The 22,916-nt window shown below is 43.3% G+C and overlaps 1 pseudogene; it reads right to left on the bottom strand.

Annotated features, from left to right (window-relative positions):
* The window catches only part of LOC139826301 (uncharacterized), a 33,187-nt pseudogene extending 21,290 nt beyond the window's left edge, over positions 1-11,897 (bottom strand).
* Positions 11,898-22,916: the final 11,019 nt, after the last annotated feature.

Here is a 22,916-nt window from a genome sequence, read left to right as displayed (position 1 = left end):
TCTCGTTCAGTAATGTCCAATGGCAGCTGTATGGCTTTTACCTGTGCAAACTGATTTGATTCACCTTGCCCCCCATCAGTCTCTGTGACTTGTTGTGTAGGACTCCATACAGCAGATTTCCACTTTCAATGTTTTCCTACAAGACGACAGGATCCATCAGTGAACAGGGCATACTGTTTTTCAGTGTCTACAGCTGCTATACCAAAGGCCCATAGATACCTTTTTGGAGTCCTTAAAATACCCTCTCCTTAGGTAGTCTATGCCAAGAATGCACGGAGCATCTGGGCCAGTCAAATTAGGGTGCCTTTCCCACTCATTTCCAGTTAGGCTCACTTCAGCCTCTAATACAGTCAGTTCCTACTACTCTGTCTATTGCATTATGCCGTGAATTTAATCTTCCTCAATTTTCAGGTCTTCCTACCTCTTCTGATTAAATGACTATATCTAAGGATATAGTTTCAGCAGATGTATCTGATACCTAAAATCAGAAATTAGTAATAAAATAATTTAATAATAATAAGGTTCATAGATGTTAGGCACTTATTAGGAATAAGGTTCACAGATGTTAGGTGTTAGGCACTTATTAGGCATTAAGTCACAAGAATGGTATTAATTAAGAGAAACAAGAGAAGGTTAGGAGACAAGAACAGCGCAAGGACTGGTTCATACAGTCTTTGCGGTTACAAACGGAATAACAAAGGAACTGCACCTGCCCAGGACTTAAGGTCAAACAGCAGGCAGGCTGAGAAAGACTTCTTACTTCCTCCCAGGACCTTCAAAAGACCCCCGACTCATTGAACTGTGCATGCACTGGGGACATTTACATATGCTAAGTGGTTCCAAGAAATATAATAAAGGATTTCCTGGAAACATAATGAATATGCATGATCTGTGTGGATCTGCTTGAGAGAGTCCAGCGCAGAGCCACAAAGATGATCAAGGGAGTGGAGCATCTCCCTTATGAAGAAAGGCTGAGGGAGCTGGGTCTCTTTAGTTTGGAGGAGACTGAGGGGCGACCTCATTATTGTTTATAAATATATAAAGGGTGAGTGTCACGAGGATGGAACCAGGCACTTCTCAGTGAGAACCAATGATAAGACAAGGGGCCAAGGATGCAAACTGGAACACAGGAGGTTCCATTTAAATTTGAGAAGAAACTTCTTCACCGTGAGGGTCATGGAGCACTGAAACAGGCTGCCCAAGGGGGGTTGTGGAGTCTCCTTCTCTGGAGACATTCAAAACCCGCCTGGACGCCTTCCTGTGTAACCTCATCCAGGTGTTCCTGTTCTGGCAAGGGGATTGGACTAGATGATCTTTCGAGGTCCCTTCCGATCCCTGACATTCTATGATTCTGTAATTCATCTCATGACGTGTCCCGTTTCTCTCGAGCTGGTCCTGCAGAAGGGCGTCTTCTCTTAATAGCTGTGACTTGGGCCCGTGCAGGTGACGAGTAGGATCTATCTTCCCTCTCAGACAGTTTGTCACACAGTTTCTCCACAGCTGAGACACAGGCTTGTAGGGGAGAAGAGTGTCTTCATACTGCCACAACATGTTCGGTATTTCACCCACAGTTGATGGCTGGTCTCCCGCTGAAATGCCTAGTAATCCTAAAGTGTGGGTGTAAGTCGGTAGTGTACTCTGCACAAACCTCCACATTATACCTCAGGTACATGGCACTTCATCAGGAATTGGAGTGGCTGCAGTGCTTGTTGAGAGGTTTGCAGTAGCCGTTTTATCTGTTGTCAGCATTGACGTGGCTGCAAAATCCGTCACAGGAGTTTGAGTGGCTGCAGTGCACATTGCTGAGACTTCAATAGCTGCAACACCTGTTGCAGAAGTTAGAATCGCTACAGTCCTCCTGAGTAGTTTTATCACCAGCAAAGACTGACACACATTCCAGAGACCCAGGATTACCAACAAGTTTTGCTCAATTGTCCAGGAATATTCAAAATTCTCAAAAGCATCTGTAATTTGTCCAAATGAAAAAGGCAAGGAATAATTGAATAGCTCTCCTAAAATCTCACTCCTGCAACTGAAAAAAACAAAAGGTACAGTTCTCTTTAATTTCTTTTGCTTCTGCCGGAGAATTAAAAAAATGCATACTCCCGAAGTATGACAACAATGAATAGAAATACACCATTGGCTTAACTATCACCCTATAAAGCAATGCTACACAACCCAGCAACAAAGCTATTATACCAACTTTATCCCTACTTCCAGAGATGATGTTCTGCACGTAAGCACTAACAAGAAGCATCAACCCCAAAAGAAGCATCATTGAATACAACCAAGTGAGCCAATAATACAAATAATACCAGATTTGCAACAACATCCTTAAAATCAAAACCAAACTGTAGTCTGCTTTATCATCACCAAATGACCTGTAAAACACTAAAAGAGGAACTGGTCTTGTTTTTAACAAAACCAGGACAAGCAGGCAGGCTGAGAAAGACTTCTTATTTTCTCCCAGGACCCTCAAACGACCCCCAACTCATTGAACTGTGTATGCACTGGGGACATTTACATATGCTAAGTGGTTCCAAGAAATATAATACATATGTAAAGAATTTCCTGGAAACATAATGAATATGCATGATCTGTGTGAATCGAATCTTGGTTTGGGATTTACTCACTACCCTTGCTTGGTGGAGCTATCCCCGCGAGTGAGCCTGGCATCAATAAAGCAATGCTGTTTCAAAAATCTTAAACTTTGGTTTTAGAAGTTTTTTCAAATTGTCGATTTTACAGTATCGTATTTGGACATTTGTCCTTCCCATTGCTCTCGGTATTTCCCCTTGCTCTTTGTTCATTCAAATACCTCCCAACTATCCAGTCGCTGCTTTGAGCTTCACGGAGTTAGAAACTTGCCTCATCTTTCAGAAGTCAAATTAACTTTTAAGTCAGCTCCTTAATTGCGTTTTTATTTATACTTTCTTATCTCTCTGTCTAAACCAGTTCTTGTATGGGTAATGTTGTTGGTCATCTGCACCAGGCTTTGATGCAGGCACCTGCCTTGGGCCTGCTGGACTTGAGCAAAGATTTCCAGTTGTTTGTACACGAGTGACAAAGACTTGCCTTGGGGGTATTAACCCAACGACTGGGATCCTGGAAAAGACCTGTTGGCTATTTTTCTAAACAGCTAGATCCGGTAAGTGCTGGGTGGCCGGCGTGCTTACGGGCGGTAGCTGCTACAGTAATACTGATCCAGGAAGTCCGAAAATTAACTATGGGAAAAAGGATAGAAGTGTTTGTATCCCATATGGTGACAACAGTACTGGAACAAAAGGGGGGCCATTGGCTGTCCCGAAGCAGAATGATGAAATACCAGGTAATTCTGACAGAACAAGATGATGTTGTTCTAAAAACTACTAACCTAATGAATCCTGCTGAGTTTTTGGGTGCAGGTACTGAAGAAGGAGACCTAGAACATGATTGCGTGGAAGTCATCGAATATACCCACGCAAGTCGCCCTGATTTGAAAGACCCTCCGCTGGCAGAAACTGACTGGGAACTCTTTACTGATGGCAGTAGCTTTGTGGAGAACGGAATGCGGTATGCAGGATATGCGATTACTACTGCCAAGACAGTAACTGAGGCTAAGCCCTTACCACCAAACACCTCAGCACAAAAAGCGGAGTTAATCGCCTTAACCAGGGCATTGGAACTCAGCGAAAACAAGAAAGTTAATATATGGACTGATTCAAAATATGCTTTCGGAGTTGTTCATGTGCATGGAGCCCTTTGGAAAGAGCGGGGACTGCTCTCTTCACAAGGAACAAACATTAAGTACCAGGAGGAGATACTGAACCTGATTAAGGCCATTCAAAAACCATCACAAGTTGCTGTAATGCACTGTAAAGCTCATCAAAGTAGAACATCAAAAATCATCAAGGGAAATCGGCTTGCTGATCAAACAGCTCGGTCAGTAGCACGGCAAGTGAGGACAATGGTGGGTCTTGTCTCCCAGAAGGTAAGAGCAATTGATTTATTACCTTCAGAACCACCTAAATATTCTACAGAAGATGAAAAATTGGCAAGTCTAGTAAGAGCCAGTAAGAATAATTCTGGGTGGTATGTAACCACCAATGGACAAGTTGTGGTACCAACCACTATTATGAGAGGAATACTTCAGACGGAACACCAGAAGTGTCACTGGGGTGCAGAAGCATTGGTAACTTATTTAAGGAAACAAATTATCTCAGTCCAGATGTTAACAATGGCAAAGTCTATCACAGCTAAGTGTGAAATTTGCTTGAAAAATAATCCTTTAGTAAAAAGAAAAACAGAAATGGGGAAAATAAAGACAGGCATACAACCTGGGGATTATTGGCAAATAGACTATGCGGAACTTCCCAGAACCCGAGGATTCAGGTATATACTAGTTGGGGTAGATACCTTTTCAGGATGGCCGGAAGCTTTCCCTTGTCGCACCAACCAGGCGAAAGAAACTGTAAAATGGTTACTAAAGGAAATAATCCCTAGATTTGGGGTACCACTGGGGATATCCTCCGATAGGGGACCACACTTTGTTGCACAATTGGTAAAAGAAATCAGCAGATGTTTGGGAATTAAGTGAGAGTTACATACCCCATGGAGACCCCAGTCTAGTGGACAAGTGGAGAAAATGAATCAAACCCTAAAAAGGCAACTTAGCAAGATCTGTCAGGAAGCAAAAGTTCAATGGCCTCAGGCCTTGCCAACAGCATTGTTGCGTATTAGGATTAAACCTAGGAGTGGAATGTCAGTAAGTCCATACGAGATTTTGTATGGCAAACCATATGAAGCACCAAACCCAAACCCAGAGGTACATGTGAAAGGAAATCAGGACTTGTACAATTATGTGTTGTCTCTTGGCAGGGCATTGAATCGACTCAGATCCGCACTAGTGTGGAATCGCCCACTAGTGCTCAAGAATCCGGTACATGATATAGAGCCTGGAGATACGGTGTATATAAGAACTTGGAATGAAGAACCCTTAAAAGAGCATTGGGACGGACCCTATCAAGTACTCCTGACTACATTCACCACAGTCAAAGTTGCTGGAGTAGACTCCTGGATACACTATACCCGAGTGAAAAGAGTCCCAAGACTGTGGAAATCGCAGATAGTGGGTCCTATCTCGCTCAAGATTACATCGCAATAATGTCTGGTTTGCATTACCGAATTCTGATCTTGGTTAGAGTGTTTGTACTTTTGAAAACTGGAGAGGGAAGTGCCACTCTATTTCACAAGGCCTCTGATAGACGGTAGGAAAATGAGACTATTCAAACAAAATTGCAAATTATGCCACAAAGAGCAGTAGGCAATTAGAAAAGTACCCAGATACCACAGGTGGTACAAAGCGTACACAATCAGGCAGAGAATCTGATGATAGGATTAATTCGAGATTTCGCACTGACTCAGAATACCAGTAGCATCACTGCTTGCCTTCCAATTCCAAAATCAGCCAAAGACCCAATACAGTGGGGAATAATATCTACCACCCTACCAGAAATAAATACAACTGGTAAAATAGCATGCGAATCCCACACTAGAAAAGAAGTCGTCCCAACAGAACAAAAGGTAAAAGAACAAGGAAAATGGAAAATACCAGGGCCAAGGGAGGATTGTTTAAAATTACCTGGGGCAAAATATATTAAAATAGGACGATTTAAAAATATAGGTTAGTGTTATTATGACAAGTGGACTACCAAAATAGTAAACCAAACGGTTGAACGGACCTACTGGGAATGCAAAGATCAGGATAATAAAAATATAACTGAATCATGGAGTAACATGTGGACATTGAGTATTGTACAACAATACCAATATAGTGAAGCATTTCCATGGTGTGTACGGTGGTCCAATGTAACAGAAGGAACAACAGTACCATGGTGGAATTGTTCACGAGTAATAACTTGTCAGACAGATATGAGGGAGATACCTATATCCATCGTTAAGGTTGCAGTAATTGCAGGTTGCATTTGTCAGAAACAATTGGATCCAAAGGAAGGAACCAAGGTAGGTATTGATGGAGATAGAATTGATTGTAGAGGCGTTATAGGTAGTGTGGGACATCTGGTTTGGGCCTTAAGTGATGGGACCTGGACAACGCATTTACCAATAGCAGGACCAGTAAGGGAAATTACTTTGGGACTGCCAACCCTATGTCCTATTTGGAAAAAGTCTCCCTTGAAAAATGGGCAAGAACTTCTACATGTTAGGCACAAACGAGAAATAGATGAAGACGATGTGTGGCACGAACCATCAAGCAGTGTTAAATTCGGCTGGGCACTAGAATCTTTCTTTGCACCAATTGCGGCATACAGAAACAGAGAAATGATTGATAAATTGATCGGGTAAATGGATCGATTGGCCAGAATAACTAAAAAAGGTTTTTGGGAACTTAATATACAATTACAGGCTACGACTAAAATGACCTTGCAGAATAGAATGGCACTCGACATAATGCTATTGAAAGAAAATGGTGTCTGTGGATATTTGAAAGACAGAATTGATCATTGCTGCATCCATATTCCAAACGTAACTTTGGAGGTCGAGAAGGACATTTCTCAACTGACCCAAACAGAGATGGAGCTGCAAAAGGAAAAACAGGATGCAGAACAGAGCTGGATAGGAGCTCTGTTGGATTCATTTGGTTTAAATTTAGGAGGATGGGTACATTCACTACTAGAAAGCTTAGTTGTACTTACAATTGTGATTATACTTCTTTGTTTATTATATGTAGATATTAAACGCGTAATTAGTCAAACAGATGCTAAGAATAACCGCATTTTTAGTGTCCTGAGTAAAAATTATGCTAATCCTGTATTTGACAGCCATCCAGTTAGCCCTCCAGCTTATGAACTGTCACATTTGCCAAATCACCAATCAAATCAATAATTGAAGAGGTTGTTTAAAGTGAAAATCCATTGTCTAAAGAAAAGGATTTTCAAAGGGGGGAAGATGATAGTAATCAACCTTACAAGATGTTTTTTTTCCATGGAACAGGACAGAATGGATCTTCCCTGAATATCGCTGGATCTGTTACAGTTGACTTAATATTAGGATAGCAACCAGCCCTGTAGCCATAGAACTCTTGTAATCAGTAACCAAACTCTGTTCTTAAAGCTGACATAGATTTATGGTATATTCTTATAAGGCAGGTAACTGTAACCGAGCCTTATTCTTAAGGTAGACATAGATTTACGATATATTCTTTTAAAGTTGGTACCGTAGAAAATAACTGATAATTATAGCATCTTTTAGATAGAAAGTTTGTGTTAGAATAGGTGTGGGATATGCTAATGGTTGTCAGGGGTGTAATGAATATGTATGTGACTAACTTGTATAATAAGGTATGGTCTGAATCAGCTGTTCGAAGCCAGCTTTGGGTGCGAACCCCTGGTTTCCCAGCGCTGAAATAAAGCACCGCATATAACTACGTCCGTGGTTATGTGTCCTGATTGCTAACAACCTGACTGTAAAAGTACATCATGTAGATGCCCATGTGCCTAAACGTCATGCCACTGAGGAACATCAAAACAACCAGCAAGCATATCCATCTGCTAAGATTAAAGTAGTTGAGGTGGATTTGGACTGGCAACATAAAGGTGAACTTTTTATAGCTTGGTGGGCCCATGATGCTTCAAGGCATCAAGGACAAGATGCAACATATAAATGGGCTCGTGACCGAGGGGTGGACTTAACCATGGACATTATTTCACGGGTTATCCATGATCATGAAACATGTACTGCAATCAAGCAGGCCAAAACGTTAAAGCCTGTGTGGTATGGGGGGTGGTGGTTGAAATATGGGGGGCCTGTGTTGTGTATTGGATCATGGTTGAATACACTGTGGCAAAACTAGTTCATCCAGCCACAGGAGATGACACATTCAGTATAGGGGGAACTGCGATTTACAAATCAACGACAAGCTAATGAGCCACAGCCACAGCTCAGGTCGGCTGGCCGATGCTGGAGGTGGAGAATGTGCTGGAGGACACATAGCCCCATCTTCTGATATGCCCAGCTTGGCAAACAAAGGGGAAAAGCTGAGACCCTTTAACGTGGACCGGGACTTGTCCAGACTTGTCGATCTTTCACAATCACCCCTTTCCCCCCCAGACTTTCCTTTACTCAGAGAGCTATAAAAAAGCTTACCTAAAACAGCATTGGTAGGGAATCCACCACTCTGAGGACCCTCAGCCCACCAGCCTCGCTGAAAGGAATCCACCCTCAGGACTCTTGGTCCACCAGCCCAGCCTCACTGAGGGAATCCACCACCCTGAGGACCTTCAGCCCACCAGCCTCGCCTCGGGAACTGAACCAGACATCGGAGGACGCTGCGCTCCTGAACTGCAAACCCCAGCATCCTCGCCACAGGACACCGAGGCCATACATCATCATACAAGTCCTGTCATCCACGCTGTGGAGCCGTAAGTGTGTCTGGATCCCTCACCCTTTTCTTTCTTTCTTTCTCTCTGCTCTTTCCTTCTCTCCTTTTTTCTATATGCCCATTTCTTTGTCTCTCCTTCCATGATATATTACTCTCTTTCTCTTATACCTTAGTTTTCCTTCCCTCTCTACCACTCTCTTTCTCTCTTTTCTTTTTGAACATATAAGAGTAACATTATCTTAGGCTCTGCTGTTGAATTCAAGTCCTGTATTATAGCTACTAATGGTTGTCAATACATCGCTCATAATAAGACTTTTGCTGTTAATGTGTTGATAAGTTCTGTGATATCATAAAATACTTTTGCCAGGCCACTATTTGCTGTAACTGGTATTCCAACACATACTTTTAGTAAAGCTCATAATTGAATTGGACCCCTGGAGTGATTGTCTGTCATTCACTTCGCATAACCGTGCAGAATTAACCCAGAGTTAACTCACGCCTGGTCTCATCTGTTGAGTCAGAGCGCGTGTCACTTTCAGAGTTAACTCATCCCTCATCCCAGCTGTTGGGATGGGACAGCCTGGTAGATTGACTATATTATACTCCCTAGAACACGCCAAGGTAAGCGCTATGTGCTTACAATGGTGGAAGTAATCACAGGATGGCTGGAAACATATCCTGTGTCTCATGCCACTGCCCGGAACACTATTCTGGGCCTTGAAAAGCAAGTCCTGTGGCGACACGGCACGCCAGAAAGAATTGAGTCAGACAATGGGACTCATTTTAAAAATAGTCTCATAACCAACTGGGCCAAAGAACATGGCATTGAATGGATATATCATATCCCCTATCATGCACCAGCCTCTGGGAAGATTGAGCAATACAATGGCTTGTTAAAAACTACCTTGAAGGCAATGGGAGGTGGAACTTTTAAAAATAGGGATAAGAATCTCTGAAAATCTCTGAAGCACAGGAACTTCCATCTAAACACAATAAAATACTTTTCTACTGAAAGGGTGGTTGATTACTGGAACAGGTTGCCCAGTGAGGTTGTGGAGTCTCTATCCACGGAGATATTCAAAGCCCAGATGGATCCTGCATTGACCAGCCTCCTATAGCTGACCCTGCTTGAGCAGTGAGGACCAAACTAGGCAGTCTCCAGAGGTGTTAACAAGAAGGGTCAGAAGGGACCCATGGAGGTCTCTAGGGCTATCATCTGCTCTGAGCAGGGAGAGCTTGTCAGTTAGAGCGGGTTTGTCAGTACTTTCTCCACTTGATTTTTGAAAATCTCTGACCCCCAGAAGCTGACCAGTGTGAAAAGACCATCTTCAGCAAGGAGGTAAAATGATGAGCTCTTTCCCCAGATCTGCCAAAACATAGGAAACAAGACAGAAGCAAAAAGAAACATCACCAACAACCTCTGATTCAAAGCCGAGAAGCAACACAGTGCCACAACAAGGATGGATGGCTGAGTAGGGGGAAAACAGGTTTTTTCCTTTTTTTTTTTTTTCCTTCTTTCTCTTCTTGCTGCAGTTCAGACATAGCCAAGGCCACGCAGCTGGCGTAATCGCTGGTATGAAGTGAGAGGCTCTGGCAAACCCCTCAGTTACAATGAGCTGAGTTTTATACACAATTCCAATTAGCTCAACAGTTGTTACATTCTTCAGTCCTATTTACCTTTCCCAATTTACAGATGTCAAAATACAGTATATTAAACATCAATCCATTATTCCATTTTCCTAGATCCAAATCAGTTCATATTCTAGCAACTTTTAAATACAACCTCATACAATACCAAGTTCACATCCATCATAGCATTTAGGTGTCTGTTTGTTTGTTTTTTTCTTTTTTTTTCCTTTTTTTCTTTTTTTTTTTTTTTTGGCAAAGCAGAGTTTAACAACTTAAATTCTTTTCTGGTCTCAAAGTTACTAGATGACACTATAAGCAATTATTCTAATCCATAAGGATGCATCCTAAGAGGGAGCAAGGTGGAATTTTAGCAGTGGAACCGGTTCCCATTTGTAATTATCTCCCCAAACAAAATTCTTTTAGTACCAAATATAAATATGCATATTAAAACACTGAGCTCAGATATGAAAACCAAATACCAAGTTCAAATATGCAGATGGATCACAGTTACACTAATTTAAGACAATCTCTCAATTTTTGCATTACACCTTTGAACCGCTTACTGCCCAGCCTGGCAGAGGTGCTGCTGGGTCTCCCTGACAAAACAGGTCAGTGCGTGCTAGAACCCAGTTGGCACCCGCCCCCCCGCCGCCGCAGCAAGCTGGACCGGGCAAGGCTTTTATTAGTGTTTCATCTGGTGCGCTACAACTGTTATCCCAAAACCAGGATTCTTTACTTGGTGTGCATACAAAAGAGCCAAATCCAGCACATCGAGATGAGACACAGCCTATCACAGAGTTGCGCAAGTCTGGATATTGGAATAAAGCTAGCATGCTAGAAAGAAAAATAACAGCTACTACACACAAAATTTTACCATCACATTAATGCAGTGAAGAACTAAATTACTCATGACCTTCTGTATTATCACAAAATGCACCTTTTGAGTCAACGGATTCTCATGATTTAACAGACTGTGAACTTATCGTACCATATAACAAAGACCTACCAAAATTGCAACATGCTTAAACAGATACCCACAATGAAAACAGGTTAATGAGGAAAGCATCTTGCAGACTTCAGCAAGTTTACTGTGTCATGTGTGCTATCAGTTAATTATCTCTCAGCTTGTTGTAGTTATTTTGTCCTACTCTTCTCGCCTTAAAAACAACGTTAATTGCAACAAAGTGTTATACTTCAAGATTGTATTCTCCGGACACTTTTCCCAATCATTTAACTTATACAGCAGCCACCATTAATTACAATATTTTACAAGATCTTCCTTTCTCATATTTCCAAGTGCTTTTGTATGTTTTAAAACATACGAAATTCCTTTGAGCCTGACTAGTTGATAAATAAATCTCCATCTAATAGCAACCCATCCACACAACAACCTCAGGAAAATCCCTCATATCTCCCACAGTGTGAGTTCAAAATCTTTGTGGTCCTTTGCTGGACTCCCTCCAGTAAGTCCGCATGTCTTTTGAACTGAGCGGCCCAGCACTGGACATAGGCACTCCAGATGTGTCCTTACCAGTGCTGACTAGAGGGGAAGGATCACCTCTCTCAACCTGCTTGCAACCCTCTCCTGAATGCAGCCCAGGAGGCTGTAGGCCTGCATTGTCACACAGCCACACTGCTGGCTCATGGTCAGCCCGTTTCCCTCCAGGACTTCCTGGTCCTTCTCTAGGAACCTGTTTTCCAGCAAGTTGGCCTCCAGCTTGTACTGGTCCATGGGGTTATTCCTGCCCACAAGTAGGATTTTGTGTTTCCCTTTAATGAACTTTAATGAGGTCCCTTTAATGAGGTTCCTCTCTGCCCAGTTCTCCAGCCTGTCCAGGTTCTTCTGAGCAGCAGTGCAAGCAGTTACAAGGAGAAGTGGCCAGTCCTGCATGGTGGAGAATCCCCAGTGGGATCCCAGTGCTGCAAATAAATACTGCCTGCTTAACAGTGTAATCTAATGCTGTTGAGTCAATTTCTTTGTTTCAGTTTGTTGTAGTGTTTGTGATGGTGGGTGTTGTGATAGTGAGGGTAGTGGTGGAGTTAGAGTTGGAAGTATGGTTTGTGGTGCTGGTGGTTATTGAAGTGGGGAGGGGGTGGTGGTGGGCAGTGTGATGGTTAGTGGTGGTGTTTTCATTACCCCTTAAAAGAATGAATCCTGTCGGCAACTGCTAACCTAAAGATACGTAAATCCTTTCAGGTTTAGGTCAGTCTTACTAAGAGTGACTTGCAACACTCTTAATCAGAGAGGTTGACCTTGCAACTTTAGACTTTTTGAAACCCGCACAATTAGGTGAATCTTACTTTAACACATATCTCGAGACTAGTGGATAAAGTGTCCTTTACCTGAATGTTGCTCATTATACACTAAAAGGATTGTATAATGCAATAAGCAAACGTGTAACCCATAGGCTCTTTAGGGTGTGAATGTAGTGATGAGATTTTTTATATAATGGCTGTTACTTTTCTTGCTGGCATGCTGGCTTTATTCCAGCATCCAGGCTTGTGCAACTCTGTAATAAACAATATCTCGTCTCTGTGTGCTGAAATTTGGCTTTTTTTGCACAAAAGGTGACAGAACCCTGTTTTTGGGACAACAGTTGTGGCACCCCAGATGGGATGCTGATAAGACCCTTGCTTGGTCCAGCTTACTGAAAACAGTGGGGAGCAGGAACAACTGGACTCCAGCACACACCGACCCATTGATCAGGAACTCCACCAGTTCCTCTCTCTGGCTGAGCAGAAAGCAGCTCAAAGGTACAGTACTAAAAACGAAATATTGTCTTGAATAAGTGTAAGTCAGTGGCAAGTGATGGGCACAGCAGCGACTACAGAGTAACCATGGGAGATTTAAACATGGTGAACTGATGTGCACAGTAGCAGCTACAGTGTAACTGGGGGAGATTTAAATGCTGCAAAACTGACACAACACTCAGTCAGTGGCGAGTGACAAGCACAGCAGCAACTACAGAGCAACTGTGGGAGATTTAGACATGATGAACCGACGTGCACAGCAGCGGCTATGATAAGAGCTGAGACTGAGGCTGGGCATGGATTGGAGAGGTGAGGGGGAGATCCCGGAGCTGCAGTCCCGTCGAGACAATCGCCATGAAAGTGACTGATCTCGAGAGAGGGGCTGACCCACCCAGAAGTGGCGTTGCCAGGAGCAACTGGGGAAGATTTAAACGCTCTCCTAGGGAGCACAGGTGACCAGGTCCAGTGAACAGGGCCAACAAACAGGGGTGAAGCAGATAGCGCAGCAGTTTGCACAGGCAGGGCAAGCTCAAGCGATTTATCTCATTTGGTTGTTGTCACCCTTGCAGAAGGAGCTGACTGTGGTATCCACTTGGGGCAAAGGTAAGTACTCTGCACTCAACTGCAAGGAGGTTGCAACTCAGAGCTGCCATGGGAACATGCAACCACCCAGACCTCAGGCTGCAGAGCATGTCAGACCCTTTCACTGGTATGGAGTGGTAATACAGAAAACAGTTGTGCGAGGTGTGAGAAGGTGGATGACCTGCTCAGCCTGGTAATGGAGCTGAGAGAGGAGGTGGAAAGGTTGAGAAGAATCAGGGAACTAGAAAAGGAAATCAACTGGTGGGATCAAGCTCTGGCCACCCGGGGGCAGGTAAGACCACCAGCAAGAAACAAAGATCAAGGGATTCCTGTATCCTCCCCTTGCCTGACTGAAGAAGGCAGGGAAAGGGATGAATGGAAGAAAGTCCACACTCGGGGTGGCAGGAGAAACACCAACCCCACCTTCCCAGGTGCCTCTGTCCAACAAGCATGAGGCTCAGGATGTGGAATGCAGCAACTTGAGGAATAAGGGGAAATGACAGCAAGTTCCTGCCCGGCGCAGAAGAAGGAGGGTTCCTACTGTGACCACCCCACCCTCCCAGGTTCCCTTGCAAAACAGGTATGAGGCCTTGCAAGTGGAAACAAACAACAACATTGAGGGAGGTGGTTCCACTAAGTTGGAGGTGCTGCAGAGGATAAGTCACCCTGCACCCTCCATCAAAACAGCTCTCACAAAGAAAGAAAGGTGGGCTGTGGTTGTAGGAGACTCCCTTCTAAAGGGAAAAGAAGACCCTAAATGCAGGCCAGACCCACTTCTTAGGGAAGTCTGCTGCCTCCCTGGGGCCAGGGTTAAAGATGTAAGAAGGAAACTTCCTGCCCTGGTTAGGCCCTCAGACTACTACCCACTAATAATTTTTCAGGTGGGCAGGGATGAAACTGAAAAGGGAAAACTAAAGACAATCAAGAGAGACTTCAGGGCCTTGGGATCAGGAGCAAAAGTAGTGTTCTCCTCTATCCCCCTAGATATGATGAGGAAAGATACAGGAAGAACGAGCAGATCAATACCTGGCTGCAGGACTGGTGTCACTGGCAGGATTTGGGGTTTTTTGATCATGGGTCAGCTTACAAGGCACCTGGTCTGCTAGTGACAAATGGGATGCACCTCTCTCAAAAAGGGAAAAAGAACCTGAGGCAGAAGTTAGAAGATTGGACTAGATGATCTTTTGAGGTCCCTTCCAATCCCAAACATACTGTGATACTGTGTGATACTGTGAACTTATTGAGAGGGCTTTAAACTACATTTGAAGGGGGAGGAAACCAGGTGTGGCAGAGGCACACCCAAGGGTGACATGCTGGCATCTGAGGCTAGTGCTAATGAGGCCCTTCTGTCTGCCATCCCACTGGAATCAATGGCTCGTCTGAAGTGCATCTATACGAATGCATGCAGCATGGGCAACAAACAGAAGGATCTGGAAGCCCTTGTGAGGCAGAGAAACTATGATTTAATTGCCATCTCAGAAACATGGTGGGATAACTCTCATAACTGGAGTGCTGCAATAGGTGGCTATAAACTCTTCAGAAGGGATAAGTGAGGAAGGAGAGGAGGTGGGGTAGGTATGTATGTTAGGGAGGGTTTTGATTGTCTAGAACTTGAGGAGGGTGATGACAGGGTTGAGTGTCCATGGGTGAGAATCAAGGGGAAGGGCAACAAGGCGGACATCCTGGTGGAGGTCTGTTACAGACCACCCAACCAGGATGATGAGGCAGATGAAATATTTTGCAGGCAGCTGGGAGAAGTCTCCTGATCGCTAGCCCTTGTTCTTATGGGGGACTTCAACCTACCAGATGTCTGTTGGAAGTACAACACAGCAGAGACAAAGTAGTCTAGGAGGTTCCTGCAGTGCATGGAAGACAGCTTCCTGACACAGCTGGTTAGTGAGCCTACCAGGGAAGGAGCCCCACTGGATCTGTTGTTTGTAAATAGAGAAGGGCTCATAGGCAACATATCGGTTGGAGGTCACCTTGGGTATAGTGATCATGAAATGACTGAGTTTATTATCCTTGGAGAAGTTAGAAGGGTGGTCAACAGAACTGCTACTTTGGACTTCTGAAGGGCAGACTTTGACCTGTTCTGAACGATGGTTGGCAGAGTCCCTTAGGAGGCAGTCCTGAAGGACAAAGCAGTCTTCAAGAAGGTAATCATACAGGTGCAAGAGCAGGCTGTCCCCATGTGCCGGAGGGCAAGTCAGTGGGGAAGAAGGCCAGCCTGGCTGAATAGAGAGCTGTGGCTGGAATTTAGGACTAAAAAGAGAATTTATAACCTTTGGAAGGAGGGGCAGGCTACTCAAGAGGAATATAAGAATTCTGTGGGGTTATGCAGAGAGAAAATTAGAAGGGCCAAAGCTCAACTAGAGCTGAGCCTGACCACTGCTGTGAAAGGCAACAAGAAATGTTTCTATAAATATATTAGCAACAAGAGGAGGGCTAAGGAGAATCTCCATCCCCTGATGGATGCAGAGGGAAACATAGTGACAGAAGATGAGGGAAAGGCTGAGGTACTAAATGCCTTCTTTGCCTCAGTCTTTAATAGTCAGAACAGTTGTGCTCCAGGTACCCAGCCCCCTGAGACAGAAGATAGGGATGGGGAGCAGAACGAAACCCCAATAATCCAAGGGGAAATGGTTTGCAACCTGCTACACCATTTGGACACCCACAAGTCTATGAGACCAGATGGGATACATCCAAGGGTGCTGAGGGAGCTGGTGGAGGTGATAACTAAGCCACTTTCCATTATCTATCAGTAATCTTGGCTTACTGGGGAGGTCTCAGTTGACTGGAAGTTGACTAACGTGCCACCTATCTACAAGAAGCGCCGGAAGGAGAACACAGGGAACTACAGACCTGTCAGTCTGACCTCGGTGCCAGGCAAGGTCATGGAGCAGATGATCTTGAGTAATGTCACATGACACATACAAGAGAACCATATGATCAGGCCCAGTCAACATGGGTTTATGAAAGGCAGGTCCTGTTTGACCAACCTGATCTCTTTCTACTACAAGGTGACGCACCTAGGAGATGAGGGAAAGGCTGTGGATGTTGTGTACTTAGATTTCAGTAAGGCCTTTGACATTGTATCCCACAGCATTCTCCTGGAGAAGCTGGCAGCTCATGGCCTCGATGGGTGTTCTCTTCGATGGATAAAGGACTGGCTGGAGGGCCAGGCCCAAAGAGTTGTGGTGAATGGAGCCAAATCCAGTCATGAGTGGTATTCCCTAGGACTCAGTATTGCGGCTAGTTCTGTTTAATTTCTTTATCAAAGATCTGCATGAGGGGTTTCCATGCACCCTCAGTAAGTTTGCAGATGACACCAAATTGGGTGGGAGTATTGATCTGCTGGAGGGTAGGATGACCATACAGAAGGATCTGGATTGGCTGGATCATTGGGCTGAGGTCAATCACATGAGGTTCAACAAGGCCAAGTGCTGGGTCCTGCATTTGAGTCATAACAATCCCAGGCAGTGCTACAGACTTAGGGAAGAGTGGCTGGAAAGCTGCCTGGTATAAAAGGATCTGGGGGTGTTGATTGACAGCTGGCTGAATATGAGCTAGCAGTGTGCCCAGGTGGCCAAAAAGGCTAACAGCATCCTGGCTTGTATCAGGAATAGTGTGGCCAGCAGGACTAGGGAAGTGATTGTGCCACTGTACTTGGCACTGGTGAGGCCGCATCTTGAATACTGTGTTCAGTTTTGGGCCCCTCTTCATAAGAAGGACGTTGAAGTACTAGAGAGAGTGCAGAGGAGGGTGACAAAGCTGGTGATGGGCCTGGAGCACAAGTCTCATGAGGAGCGACTGAGGGAGCTGGGGCTGTTTAGCCTGGAGAAAAAAAGGCTGAGAGAAGACCTTATTGCTGTCTACAACTAACTGAAAGGAGGTTGTAGCATGGAGGGTATTGGTCTCTTCTCCGAAGTAACAAGTGATAGGACAAGGGAAAATGCCCTCAAGTTGCACCAGGTGAGGTTTAGATTGGATATTAGGAAAAAATTCTTCACGGAAAGGCTTGTCAGGCATTGGAACAGGCTGCCCAGGGCAGTGGTTGAGTCACCATTCCTGGAGGTGTTTAAAAGGCGTTTGGATGAGGTTCTTAGGGACATGGTTTAGTGCTAGAGTTAGGTTAGTTTATGGTTTGACTCGATGATCCTGAAGGTCTCTTCCAACTGAAACGATTCTATGATTCTATTTGGATCGGTTTGCATATATGACCTTGGTATTTGGCTATATTTGAACTCAGCATTTGGTTTGCATATCTGAGCTCGGTATTTCATTTACATACTTGAACTTGTTTGCATGCTTGAACTTGGTATTTGGAATAAATCTCCATGTAAACCGGTTCCATTGACGACTGCGTTAGGAGAGACCTGCTACATGTAGACGAGAAGGAGTTGACAAACTCGAGCTGAGTGTACGCAGGCTTGGTATTTGTTTGCATGTTTGTATTTGGTACCAAAAGAAATCTATTTGGGGAGATAATTATAAAATGGGAACCAGTTCCTCTACTGAAATACCACCTTGCTCATAGAATCATAGAATGTCCTGAGTTGGAAGGGACCCATGAGGATCTTCGAGTCCAACTCCTGTCCCTGCACATGACAACTCCACATTTCACAGCATGTGTCTGAGGGTGTTGTCCAGTCTCTTCTTGAATACTGTCAGGCTTGGGGCCGTGATTACCTCCCTGGGGATCTTGTTCCAATGCTCCGCCACCCTCTGGGTAAAGAACCTTTTCCTAATGTGCAACCTAAACCTCCCCTGGCACATCTTCCTGCCATTCCCTCAGGTTCTGTCATCGCTTGCTAAAGAGAAGATCTGGATGTCTACTCTTCCTCCTCTCCTTGTGAGGAAACTGTAGACCACAATGAGGTCTCAGTGTCCTCTTCTCCAGGCTGAACAAACCAAGTGACTTTAGCTGCTTCTCATACGGTTTCCTCTCCAAACCCTTCACCAACTTTGGACCTCTTCCGGACACTTTCTAGTATCTTAATATCTTTTTTATAATGTGGTATCCAGAACTGAACACAGTACTTCAGGTGAGCACACCAGTGCAGAGTAGAGCAGGAAAATCACCTCCCTTGAACAGCTGGCAATGCTGTGCTTGATGCATCCCAGAACACGGTTGGCCCTCTTGGCTGCCAGGGCACACTGTTGGCTCATTTTCAACTTGCCATCTACTAGAATCCCTGGGTCCCTCTCCACAGAGCTGCCTTCCAGCATCTCGTTCCACAGTCTGTATGTAGCGGAGGGGCTGGTTTGCATGGAGCTGGCCAGTTGGTAGTGCCAGAACCCATACACTCTTTTGACTAACATAGCAGGAAATAATATTTATTTTATTGTTTTAAACTTCAAATATGCCTTTTCCTGTATATCACTGGATTCAGAGAACCAGAAACTTTTCGCCTTTGAATGGGAAAGACCTACCACTGGAAGAAAGATGCAGCTTGCTGGACCATTTTGCCACAAGTATTTAAGAACAGTCCTACTTTTTTTGGTAATGTACTGGCAAAAGAATTAGAAGCTTGGTAAATAGCTGTGACTGTGCTGTTGATTCAAGAGGCAAGGAAACTGACTTTAGGACAGCAGATTACTGTATTTGTACCACATGCTGTGGCTTCAGTGCTGGAACAACGAGGACACCATTGGCTGTCACCTAGCAGAGTGGTACAATACCAAGCAGCATTACTGAAACAGGATGAGGATGTGAGTTTGAAAACATTAACATCTTTGAATCCTGCTACTTTTTTGCCTGTATCTAATAACGAAAATTTGGAGCATGATCATATACTAACTATTGAACAAGTCTTTTCTAGCAGACCAGATTTAAAGAATACTCCACTGGAAGATCTGGAGTGGAGTCTGTATGCAGATGGGAGTAGTTTTGCTCTGAGTGGAGAACGACGACCTGAATATGCTGCAGTAACTTGAGAGAATATGACTAAATCACAACCATTGCCATCAGATACCTCAGCACAGAAAGATGAGCTGATTGCTTTGACTAGAGCCTAATAATTGTCACAAGATAAGTGAGTTAATACATATAGACTCTAAATATGCTTTTCAAATTGTACAGGCACATGGGACAATATGAAAAGAGGACTTCTGACTTCACAAGTGTCACCTTTCAAACATGAGTAAGGAATGATGAAGCTATTAGGAGCTGTTCTAAAACCTAAAAAGGCATCAGCAATGCACTGTAAAACTTGCCAATTTGGACAAATGCTAAAAGATATGCAATTGGATGTAAAATGCAAAGTCGTAAGATAGTGTTAAAGTCTCCACCTGGAGAGGTAAAAAGAGGGAATTTTCTGAGATAATATTGGTAAATTGATCTTTCTGAGTTTTCTAGATGACCTGAAGCTTTGCCATGCCAGACTAACAAAGTAGACGTAAAATCATACCAAAGTTTGGCCATTCCACATTTTGTAGCAGAAATAATGCAGACCATTTCTACTCTTCTGGGAGAAAGATAGGATTTCCATACCCCTTAGAGACCTCAGTCTGGTGGCAATCTATAAAAGGCAATTAGCTAAATTGTGTCAGAGAACTCATGTAAAATGGATAGATGTATTGCCAGTTGCTTTACTGAGAGTTTGCATTACCCCAAGAGTAAAAGTAAACCCTTTTGAAATATTGTATGGGAGACGCTATTCAGTAAACTTGACAGGAAAAACTGATCAAATGCATATTTTGGGGAATCAAATGCTCATTGAATATATGTCATATTTGGGAAAAACTTTCTCATCGTTACATAGGTATATCCAGGAGAAAGCACCTGTGGCATTGGATGTGGCTGTACCTTCCTTCTGACCTGGAGATCCAGTCTATTCTTGGATCTCAAAGGACAAACCTTGAAAGAGAGGTAGAGAGGACTCTGTACAGTACTCTTGGTAACTAACACTGTGAAACATAAAGGAGTCAATTCCTGGATTCACCACACTAGATTAAAGAAAAGTACAGAGACTGGGTAGAAATCAGAAGAGACCACTCCTTTAACACCAAAACTTACGAGAACATAATGAACTGCACTTGGACTGAAATAGAAACTTGTACAGAATTTGATTGTATTCAAGGAGGTTTGTTAATATTCATTGTAGCATTAATATTAACCTGTTTTCTTTGTAGGTATTTGTTTAAACTTGTATTACAGTCGCATAAGTCTTTACCTGTTATACGGCAGAGCAAGTTCACTGTTAAATCAGGAGAATCCGTGGACCCAAAATGTACATTTTATAATGATCTGGAAAACCATGCAGATAGGTGATAAGACCAGTTGCTGAGTAATAAAGGGATTCTTATATTAGGAATACCCCTCTCATTTAATATATCTTGGGAAAACACTTCATTCGAATGTTGATCAGTCTAAAAGAATCTTAAATGAGATGAGGAAACAGACTCCAGTCTTGCATGTGGTACAGAAAAGCAATAACTCTTGCAGATTTCTTGCAGTTTCCTAGATTCCTAATTTACCAACACAGATTAAGAAATTGATTGTCATTATTGTATCAGCAATTGTTATATTTGTATGTTATGTTGCAATGTGTGATTAAGTGTTGTGCTGTGGTCACTAAAAGAGTTTAAAAAGGTGAGACTTATTTTCTATGTGTATATATATGAATTATTGTCATCACTTGAAAGAATGAGTGAATCCTGTCTGCAGTTGCTAACCTAAAGATACACAAATGCTTTCAATTTTAGTGCTCACACAAAAAAGAGTGGCTTGCAAAACACTTAATCATGAACTATAGACACTATTGACCTTGCAGCTTAGACATTTTGAGGCCTGCACAGTTAGTAGAGTCTTGCTTTAACACATCTCAAGACTGTTAACTACGTACACTGCGTTCAAACTGGAAGGAAAAGAATCATGGATTCATTACTCCAGGGTTAAGAAAGCTCCTATACCTTTGACAGTAGAACAACAATCTCCTTTAAAGCTCAAGATCAAGGGACCAAGTTAATTTCAAAAGGATAAATGTAAAGTGAAAATGTTTGATACAAAGATATGGATAGTGACAGTCCTTGTTCTAAAGCAGTTAGGTGAAGGAGAGATGCACGATTGGGAAAGCAATACAATTTCAGGCCTTAGATTTGTTACTATTAAAAGAACATGGGATGTGCAATTTCTTGAAATTGGACCATGATCACTGTTGTATCCACATGCAAAATGTGACAAAAAAATTAAATTGTCAAGTTGTGGTTATCAAAGAGGTAGCAAAACAATCACAGGACCTTAGACAAAATATAGAAAAGAAGAGGGATTAATGATACCTAAAATCAGCAATTAGTGATAAAATAAGTCTATACAAATAAGGGTCAGAGATTTTGGGAATTCACGAAGTTAATAAGAATAAGGTTCACAGCTGTTAGGTGTTAGGCACTTGTCAGGCATTAAGTCACAAGAATGGTATTTGTTAAGATAAGCAGGAGAAGGTAAAGAGGCAATGCCCTTACTCTCAGAAGATAAGGTGGCAACACCAGCCCAAGCAGGTTACAAGCCGAATAACAAAGGGATGTAATGCATATGTAAAGAATTTCTTGGAAATGTAATGAATACATATGATCTGTGTGGATATAACCTGCCTCTGGGAATTGTTCGGGACCTCCACCAGGTGAAAATTATTCCTGTGGGAGGCAACGCATCAATAAAGAGGGCTTGCTTCTAAAATCTTTAACAGATTTGGTTTTAGAAATTTCTTCTATTAACCGATTTATGGTATCACCACCATGAATACCACCACCCCCACAACCATCCCCAAAACCACCACTCTCACAAGCACCACCACCCCTGTCCTAGTTTTGTTAAAAACAAGTTTCTCTTTTAGTGAATTTTGCCTGTCAGCTAAAGTCTTCCTATTAGTTGCATTTTCCTGAAGAACCAGATACATGTTTTGGTAAACATAGCAATGGAATGCAAAGTTATTGAAAAGCATGGATGGACATCTCGCGAGAGGGGCAATGAGAAACAGGTGACCAAGAAACTGACCAATGGAGTATAACATTTCATTCACGTGAATACTTCATATAAAAGTGGGAGATCACGAGGATCTCGGCCCTTTTTTTCCCTTTTGCTTATGGCCGACATTAGGAGAGGACCTTGCTAGTCGTCCCTGCGAACTGAGGCCTAGTGACAGACTGAATCCAGCTCCAACTGGCTGCAGAATCCAATCCAGGACTTTGGGTGCCAGCTCTGCAGTTGCTGAGACTTTCAAGATTTGTTTTGTATATTTTGTATTATTTTCTCTATTCTTATTAGTAGCATTAGTAAAACATCTTTAATTTTTCCAACTCTCTTCTCTCTGTCCTTCTTTCCCTCCCGATCGCCTGTCCTTAGTGGGAAGGGGGGAGAGGGAAGGGCAAACGGGGGAAAGGGGGAGGAGAGGAGATTAACAAAACATCTGCCAGGGTTTGATTGTCACCCAGCAATCAAAACCCTCAACAGATAATTGGCGCCCAACATGGGAGCCAAGAAAGGCTTAAAATTTGGCACTGAAAGGGGTAAATTTGGAGATTTTTTGGCTTTTCTACTGCTCTGACGTACCTTTCAATTTTCTTGGCATGGTGCGTG

Source organism: Patagioenas fasciata, chromosome W, assembly GCF_037038585.1.
Source record: "Patagioenas fasciata isolate bPatFas1 chromosome W, bPatFas1.hap1, whole genome shotgun sequence".
Taxonomy (NCBI): domain Eukaryota; kingdom Metazoa; phylum Chordata; class Aves; order Columbiformes; family Columbidae; genus Patagioenas; species Patagioenas fasciata.
This window is presented reverse-complemented; position numbering and strand designations above follow the sequence as displayed.